Below are 8,394 nucleotides of genomic sequence, written 5' to 3'. Positions count from 1 at the left end.
TATTGTTTTTTTCTTACCCGAAATAAAAATTCCGTTCTGTTTAAGCGAAACACCTGCATGGTAATATAAAATAACATTTAAGAAAAGAAATAGGTAGGTAATAATAATTTACTTTTTTAACTAAATTGTTAAAAATGCGTGCTATAAATGTGCGTAAGCAATATTTTTGCCTTCAACCGAATTCAATTCTTATAATATGTTATTCAAGTGAAATGATGATTAAAATGATAACGCTAATAAATTACTAAAATGATGAAGAAAAGCAAAAAGAGAATGTGGCCCATGAGGGGATCGAACCCGCGACCTTCGCGTTATTAGCACGACGCTCTAACCAACTGAGCTAATGGGCCGATGCGTTTGGAGTTGAAATTATAAGCCAGTATCTACTTATATAATAAACACATCTTCAATGCAATTGCAAGGCGGACACAAAGCTTGTAAGTTTATGTTATGGCTACTCTAGCTTTTCAACCAAATTGTTTTACTAAAAAAAGGTAGGAATATTAAAAAAATAGCTCGAGAACATGTTTCTTACCGATGAAAAATAGATACTGTAGGTACATAAGATAGGAGCTAGCTTGTTCATATACAATAGTTAGTTAATTTAATTAATGATATTTATGCGACAAAGATTTTTTCTACGACATTTTAACGTAATTTTCCTTATAGTAAAGCTTCGCACAATGTTCGATAGATGGCGCTGCTAGTCTTAGTAGAACGTTTATAGAGAAAAGTTCGCAGTCAGTTAAAGAAAATGTCAAGCAGGTGTAATTAATTCCGTATAACTATTATAGTTCTAGTTCCGTAAAATATGATAATATTCTTTATGCAATATTTAATATAAAGAAAAAATTATTGCTATTCCTATTTTTCATCTTTGCAGAAATCAAGGCACTAATTAAAAACAATTCAACTTATTTATTTTAACACAACAAAAACTTCCAATCAACAAAAGCCAATTCCTTCTAGCAGTTTCCATATCCCGTGGGTTTACGAGACAAGGTCTTTACAAACGTGTGTGTGTGTCAACGGCAGGCGATGCCGGCGCCCACCCGGCAGGTTGTGTTTGACGTCATCGGTCACGTGACGGTCAGGGCCCGACGGGTACTGACCGACGCTCTTCTCGCATTTTACGTTGAGCTGAAAATGAGAGAATAATATTGTTAAGTTAACGTAAATGTATGGATATTTTAAAGGAATTATCAACGTGAATGTTTTTGACTATTTTGATAAAAGAGGATTCGCAAAAATCATAGGGGTGAAAGGTAGATGCCAACTTTTATTAGAAGAAAATAGAGTTTATCTGGTTTAAAATAAAGAATACGGACTTTTTAAAACAATATCATTAATTAATTTTGATTTTTTTGTACTTTTGTGTACTATTCTTTGATACTTAAATTTTTCTCGACTGGAACTATAGTCATTATTGTTTATACATAGTGTCCTCTACTATTGCTATAGACCATACGCGTACGCGATTTAGAGTGCAATAGTTTTGAGTTCAGTTGGCAATCATAAAGATAGGGGTACACAAAAAGTTACGTTTAACATCACGTCATTAGATTCGTGAAAAGCCTGAATCCATACTAATATTGTAAATGCGAAAGTAACTCTGTCCGTCTGTGTGTCTGCTACTCAATCACGCCTAAACTACTGAACCAATTTGCATGAAATTTGGTATGGAGATATTTTGATACCCGAGAAAGGACATGGGCTATATATCATCACACTATGACCAAAAGGAGCAGAGTAGCAGTAAAAAATGTTACAAAAACGGGGAAAAATTTCACCCATTCTCTCTTATTGGACGCAAGCGAAGTTGCGCGGGTCAGCTAGTACTTAAATAATTTCACTCATATATTTTATTCTGTTTCCTACTAATAAGGTGCTACCTAGAATGCAAACAGTCTTACCGACACGGTTAATGCTTCGCACGTGTCTGTAACTGCTTGCCAACTACCTACAAAAGAAATCCTTTAACACAGACAATAGGAAACTGAATATCTTACTGATGGAAACTTACTAAATTCATTCATTACAATCATTACCCACTCAGATAAAATTAAACTTAAGTCCAGAATAAGAAGAATATTTCTATTTGCTTCGAACTTGGTCACACATGATCATAATCTTAAAATAGTAGATATATTTAGGAAAAGTACAACATGTCTCACTGAAATAAGCACTAGAGAACATTTAACAAGCTGAACTGTTGCTAGAAAACTTTCATAATTAAACAAAGCTTTAACTTAAATATTAATTAAATAAAGTGCAATAAAAAGCTTCGCCTCGCTAATATGTAATGCAATAATTGCAACTTTTCTAATGCAAGTAGGTGTGTACAGTAATGAAGGAACTTGGCACGCTATCCAAGTGCATATTTCACATAAACAACCAGTGTTAACCGGTTCACTTGGCTGAATGCCAGACACGCCTTTGTCCGATCACTGTTTATATTTTGTTTATGATGTATTGCTGAATTTGACGTTTAAGGCGTTTGTCAAACTTGTTGCAAAGTTTAAAATGAACTAGCTTTCCGTCCGCTGCTTCCCCCACAATAAATTTCACCCCCTTAGGTGTTGGAGTTTCCAAAAACCCTTTTTAAGTGACGACACGTATGTATACTAATAAAATAAATTTTTAAGTTTTGCAAATGGTGGTTAAGCTTATTGATTTTTGAAATAGGGAAAAAAAATCACAAATGAGTACACGGTTCATTAGGTTTCTTCCAGTGAGCTCGTGCGAACCCAAATATTGAGCTTTTTTGTGTAGAGAAAAGATTAATAACCAGTTCATACATACTATAATGGGAAAGAACTTTTTCCCCGACCTAATATTTAAACTGTTTCTTTTGTTTATATACTTACAAAATTTACAGATTTTCTCTCAATAATTATTGCATTAGAGGGCATTCAATTATTTGTTAAATACTAAATTGTTTATTTATGTATGATCCGATTAATTTTACTTATTTACTGCAAGTAGACAGTATTTGACATAGGTACAGTCTGTCTTATAGGTACAGTCACATATTACTAACTAAATCATAGATTACGTTTATGGCCGTCGCTGAGCAAACGGCAATAAATCTTTTCAATATTGTGTCATAAAAATTTACAGGGGGTAAGCGTTTACCTTAAAAAGTTTCATTATCATAATGATTTACTTATATTTTACATAACAATTATTAAATTCTGCGTAATTCAGAGTTACCTGCTTAAAACGTAGTACAGAATAGGTACCACAACTATAATATAAAAAAAAACCTATTTTTTTTTCAGCATGACGTAAGCACCTATGTATAAAAAATGACATCAATTTTGTGATCGATTCTACTGACTCATAATAATTGTAGTCGCTAGCTGGGCATTATCATTAATTAATTAATTTCACTGACTTCCTCTGTAGATATGCAGATATACTTTACACCTATAGTTACCTATCTACAGTTGTTAGTCACTACACGACTAACGGCACACCTGTTAACAGGATATTGATGAATTTTACATGTATTTTGATTTATGTACGAAAGACATTTATAAAACTTATGTATGTTAATATGAACTCAGAAAAAAGTCGAACAATTCATATGAAAATTAGTTATTTCGTAATCTATATTTTTATTTGAATAATACAAACATCCACTTATTGTTTCTGAAAATCGACAAATATTGTATGCATAATTGCATACCAAATCTAACTTACGTAGAATGGCGTAGATTAATAATCCTAAATTCTATGGCAACAATGTCAAGCGCTCTGTTATTCATGATTGCACAAAGATTCAAAGAAAACGTGTGAGAAACTACAAACTAAAGTAGGTATGAATAACAAAATCCCACAGAACAACAAACATTACTTGTCCGACATAAAATGATCATGAAAAGACAGCGGCAACACCCACGCGAGAGCTTTCCCTCTTACGTCACACTCCCTTAGGGCACGTTCCATTCAAATATTCGCCATTTTAATTCTCGTGGTTGAATGTAAGATTTATATTTATTTCTAATGAATGTAATTGGCCACGGTGTGCTAAAAATAGAAGTTTTTGTCTCGAGGGAGATTATCGTATTACGAATAGATACGTGGGTGGCGACTCGCCAATTTGTTAGGGTAGCTTGGTAGTTTGTATCGCGATTTCTTCTACTTATGTATGTGAGTTTACTAATGAGGTAATTAAGTAGTTATAGGTATTCAACTAGTTTTGGTGCCACTCTATCTATTAGACAGTCTATCTGTTCAGGGGTTAGGCTTAGAATAAAATAATCGCCATTTTTCGAAGACTAGTTTACTAGGAACCTGAAAATGTAGTGGGCATAACTTGTAATTACTTTCGTAACTATTTGAAAAATAATTGAGATTAAATTCCCCATAGGTTTTTACATCGACATAATAAATTTAAACAAATACCAAATCAATTCTAATAACCCAAGTCGTATTTCTTCGAAAAATCACTAAATTAATGCTATACCTACTTAAGTTGAATTTCTTCGAACAATCAGTAGTATAAGAGCTAACTAAGTACGGAAAATGGCTTGTTAACCGTCTTAACTTGTTCGCAAACACTCCAGTAATTAGAAGGACATTGGCAATACACAATATTCCTGTGTATTACTTAACGGATCGATAAATCAACACGTGTCTCTCACAACACGAGGCATCTCTTAGTAACAAATAAATGTTTTACAAAGGATTTGCGAAGAGCACCGGTTACAAAGAAGTATTTCAAATTGATAAGAATGTAAGTACTTTACTTTTCGTATCTCGTAAATACTCTGTTACATTTCTGTTGAAAGATTTTTCAAACGACATGATATACATATTCTTTGTCTTTTGTTAAGTGAGGATTAAAAAGATCTTCGAAATTGTAATCTCAATAAACTTTAAAATATTCTATGAAAATATCAACAAGTTCTGTTTGCGATACAAAGCTGAAATTCTAGTTTATTGAAGCTTGAAGTGTAAATTACTGAATTTTATGTTATTTTTGTAAAAATAACAACAATTTAAAGTCCTGTTCTTTCACCCACCTGTACATAAATACCAGAATTCCATATTATTATATTCTTACTGTTTTACTAATAAACGTCGTGATTTTTATTAGTTAAACAGTATTTTGTCTTTTTCACTCACATAAAATTTCAAAATTGACTGAAAGTGACAAAACACTATAACTAATCAGAACTTACAACGATTTATTTGTAAGACAGTTCATATAAATATTACCAGTTTTATAACCCAGGTGGCTGGGTTGTGGAGGTGAGATAACCTGATAGGTAGTCGTTTCATGTAAAATACTGGTATCCAGCTGCATCCGGTGAGACTGGAAGCCGACTCTAACATTGTTGGAAAAAAGACTTGGCTATTGAGTTCCTAGAAATAATAATAGGATAGTCCGCGTGTAAGTACTAAAACCTACTACGCAATAACAAGTCAACTTCTGCAAACTATTTCCATTTCTTTCTAACTTCAACTATTATCGGACCTCTCGCTCCCACTTAATATTTGTAATTCACAGATCGTAGTGTAGGAAGGTTCTACTGCGTCACTGTCGTCATCACAAGACGAAGTTAATCTTAAAATATGATAGGATTAGAAAATCTTAAGCCATGCAGCCAGTATGTATCTAAATTGACGCCATATTCGCAAAAATGTATAAATTAGGATACGTGCTTTATTAATTGTTTTTCTTTAATGCTTGTGATATTTTTAATTAATTGTATTTTAAAATAAAAGATAGCAATGATTACATAACCAGCTAAACAAAATATATTTTAAGTATGTCTTAATTCGGACCACAATGCAGCCTAAAGCCATATTGCATCGTATTTTTGTGCATATTATTCACCTCAATAAGCCTTCCTACTAATATTAAAGCTAAGTAAGTATCACACATACAAATGTTGTCAATATCGAGTCAATGCAAAATTACTGCCATAAACTCGAACATGATAAATTACAAGTCATCTAACCAATCTATCTAAGGTTAACTCTCCTTCCTAATACATTCCCTTTCCACACTATATACTACACTTTACACTTATAACTTGCCACCACATCTAAAAATAACCACATGTTCCTAAGTATACTAAGTTAAAATGAATCAATATTTTATAATACTACCCAGCATTAAACCGCTCCGCTTCATTCAAGTCTGCGAATGTAAACACGATCGTCCTCGGCATTGCAGAGTTCTGGCGAATCGATACAGCACCCGAATGTCAAGTTGAAGGGGGCTGGGGGGAGGGGAGCGAGCGGGGAGGGCGCACTGACGTCAGACGCCCACGCGACTACCCGTGGAAGCAGGGCGTGGAGGCAGGACTGTGGTATACGGAAAGCGATACGAGAAATATTTATGCAAAAATACTTTAGTTTATTTTGAGAGTATCAAGCAATTGTTTAGTGTAGTAATGTTTAGTTTGGTGTAGAATGAAATGACACGTGTAAGGCGTTAATGGACTGTTATTCGGTGGAACTGCTACGACGGAGCTCTACGAGCTACGAGCGTTCTACGAACTATCTATAACTCAAGTAGCGGCTCAATAAATATTTAATTTTAAACCTTTTTTCTTGCTAATTGTGTGTTAATTTTTACCAAAGATTCGATATTTTTTATTACCATAATCACTAACTATGTTAATCAAAATCGGATTAGTTTCAAGTTTCATACGGTTTAAAAGCAAAATTTGGGAACGTAAATTTTAGGGTGTCGATATATTAATGTATATTTTATATCTTTCAGTGGAGAATGAAGCCACTTACCCTCAAAACTGTAGAGTCATGAGAGGTGCTTGTCTGTAGCCCTCGTAGCCACGGGTCCTACCCTTCTGGTAATTATAAACACTTTTATTTGCATCCCTCGTTCTGTCTGACTTTTAAATGTTCGGTGCATATTCGGACAGAAATATTTTGTGGTTTGGTTACATTGTTTAGATTAAAAGAACGTTATAAATGGTTTTTCCTTTGGTAATATGTATTTGTTTACGTTTAAGGAATACATTTATGTTAAGTTTTCAAATCTATGGGATGCGGCAGGTAATTTTTTTTAAACAAATATATTGGTACGTTTTTTTTTGTTAGGAAATCATTGTTTTGTTTGGCGGTTTTTTATTTACTCTCTCTATAGGTGTTCTAGAGCATACTTGCATACAGGATTTTCAAAGGTTTTTATGAGTTGAATCAAGTAAACTTTTATAAATATCTCTATCTACTTATTAGGCAGTTTGATAGATATGTGCCTTTAATTATAATATGTCTCCCCTCAGTACGGATCGAATTATGTCCAATTATCGCAAAGGGGTTGTTATTCCCAGTGCGAGGGTTGTGGGTAACTGACGTGCGTATAATTATGCATGTAGAACATGAAACAATTTGAGAGATGGTTGCCATGTTACAAATATTGCGCAATTGGTGTAAGAAGAATCAATGATATTGTAGCTCTTGACAGGAATACGTATTAAACATATGTATTTCGTTGGTGCGATGCTCAATACGGGGATACACGATTGTAAGGTTAGAAATGAAAAATACGTTGATCACATTAAAGATTTCTATCACATTTATAGAATGCTTTTTTATAAGTACGATAAAGTTATAAATAATAAGATAAAGACATTGTTATAGTTATAAATTGTACATTTTGAATATAAAACTGCGGATTCCGTGGGCTCCACATATGCATGCCTGTATCGTGGCAAAAAATAATAATAGTCCGGATATCTGATATAATTTGTAATCAGCTAAGGAAATCAAAAAATATACACCTATTTTTATATGCCAGTCAATATTTATCTGTATATACAAATTAAGTCATCAAGTGAAGTTCAGTTAGTATCAAAACTTTCTTTCGTCTACTGTCTAGTACATATTTTCTTATACATTCTTGTATGTATTACATAGGAGCTAGGACTGACGTCACGACACATCTTGCGGCATCGTAAATTAGACTTGCTCTACATTGCTTGCCCTGCTTCATTTCATGTATAATGTTATTGCTTGTTCTACTCCATTGAGTATAAGTCCTTAATGTTAAGATTGGTGTAGTTTGCGAGATTATATAGATGCTTACGATTCCTTGCCTACTTTTTTTCCTATTTGAGGATGGGTCAATTACATTGGATGCTCTTCAGTTTCCTTTTATTTCCAATTAACGCAAAATTTTAGAAGTAATCTAATATATAAAATTCTCGCGTCACAGTTTTCGTTGCCATACTCCTCCGAAACGGCTTGACCGATTCTCATGAAATTTTGTGAGCATATTGAGTAGGTCTGAGAATCGGCCAACATCTATTTTTCATACCTTTGAATGACACTATTTTTTTTTATTTATATGGCAAAGCAACGATTGCCGGGTCAGCTAGTAATATATAAAATTATGTATCATAGAAATTATTA

The 8,394-nt window shown here is 33.3% G+C and overlaps 1 long non-coding RNA gene and 1 other non-coding gene across 2 annotated transcripts in view; both read right to left on the bottom strand.

Moving 5' to 3' along the window:
• Nucleotides 1-276: 276 nt before the first annotated feature.
• On the bottom strand, nt 277-350 carry TRNAI-AAU (transfer RNA isoleucine (anticodon AAU)). Its single transcript has one exon. It is a non-coding gene; the product is annotated as a tRNA-Ile (tRNA).
• Nucleotides 351-1,002: 652 nt separating this feature from the next.
• The window catches only part of LOC142987093 (uncharacterized), an 86,302-nt gene continuing 78,910 nt past the window's right edge, over nt 1,003-8,394 (bottom strand). The window contains exon 3 of the long non-coding RNA XR_012960506.1: nt 1,003-1,140. This is a non-coding gene — a long non-coding RNA (uncharacterized LOC142987093). The remainder of the gene's footprint in view (nt 1,141-8,394) is intronic.

This window comes from Anticarsia gemmatalis, chromosome 3, assembly GCF_050436995.1.
Source record: "Anticarsia gemmatalis isolate Benzon Research Colony breed Stoneville strain chromosome 3, ilAntGemm2 primary, whole genome shotgun sequence".
Lineage (NCBI taxonomy): Eukaryota > Metazoa > Arthropoda > Insecta > Lepidoptera > Erebidae > Anticarsia > Anticarsia gemmatalis.
Note: the sequence above shows the minus strand (reverse complement) of the source record. Positions and strands in the feature narration are given on the sequence as shown.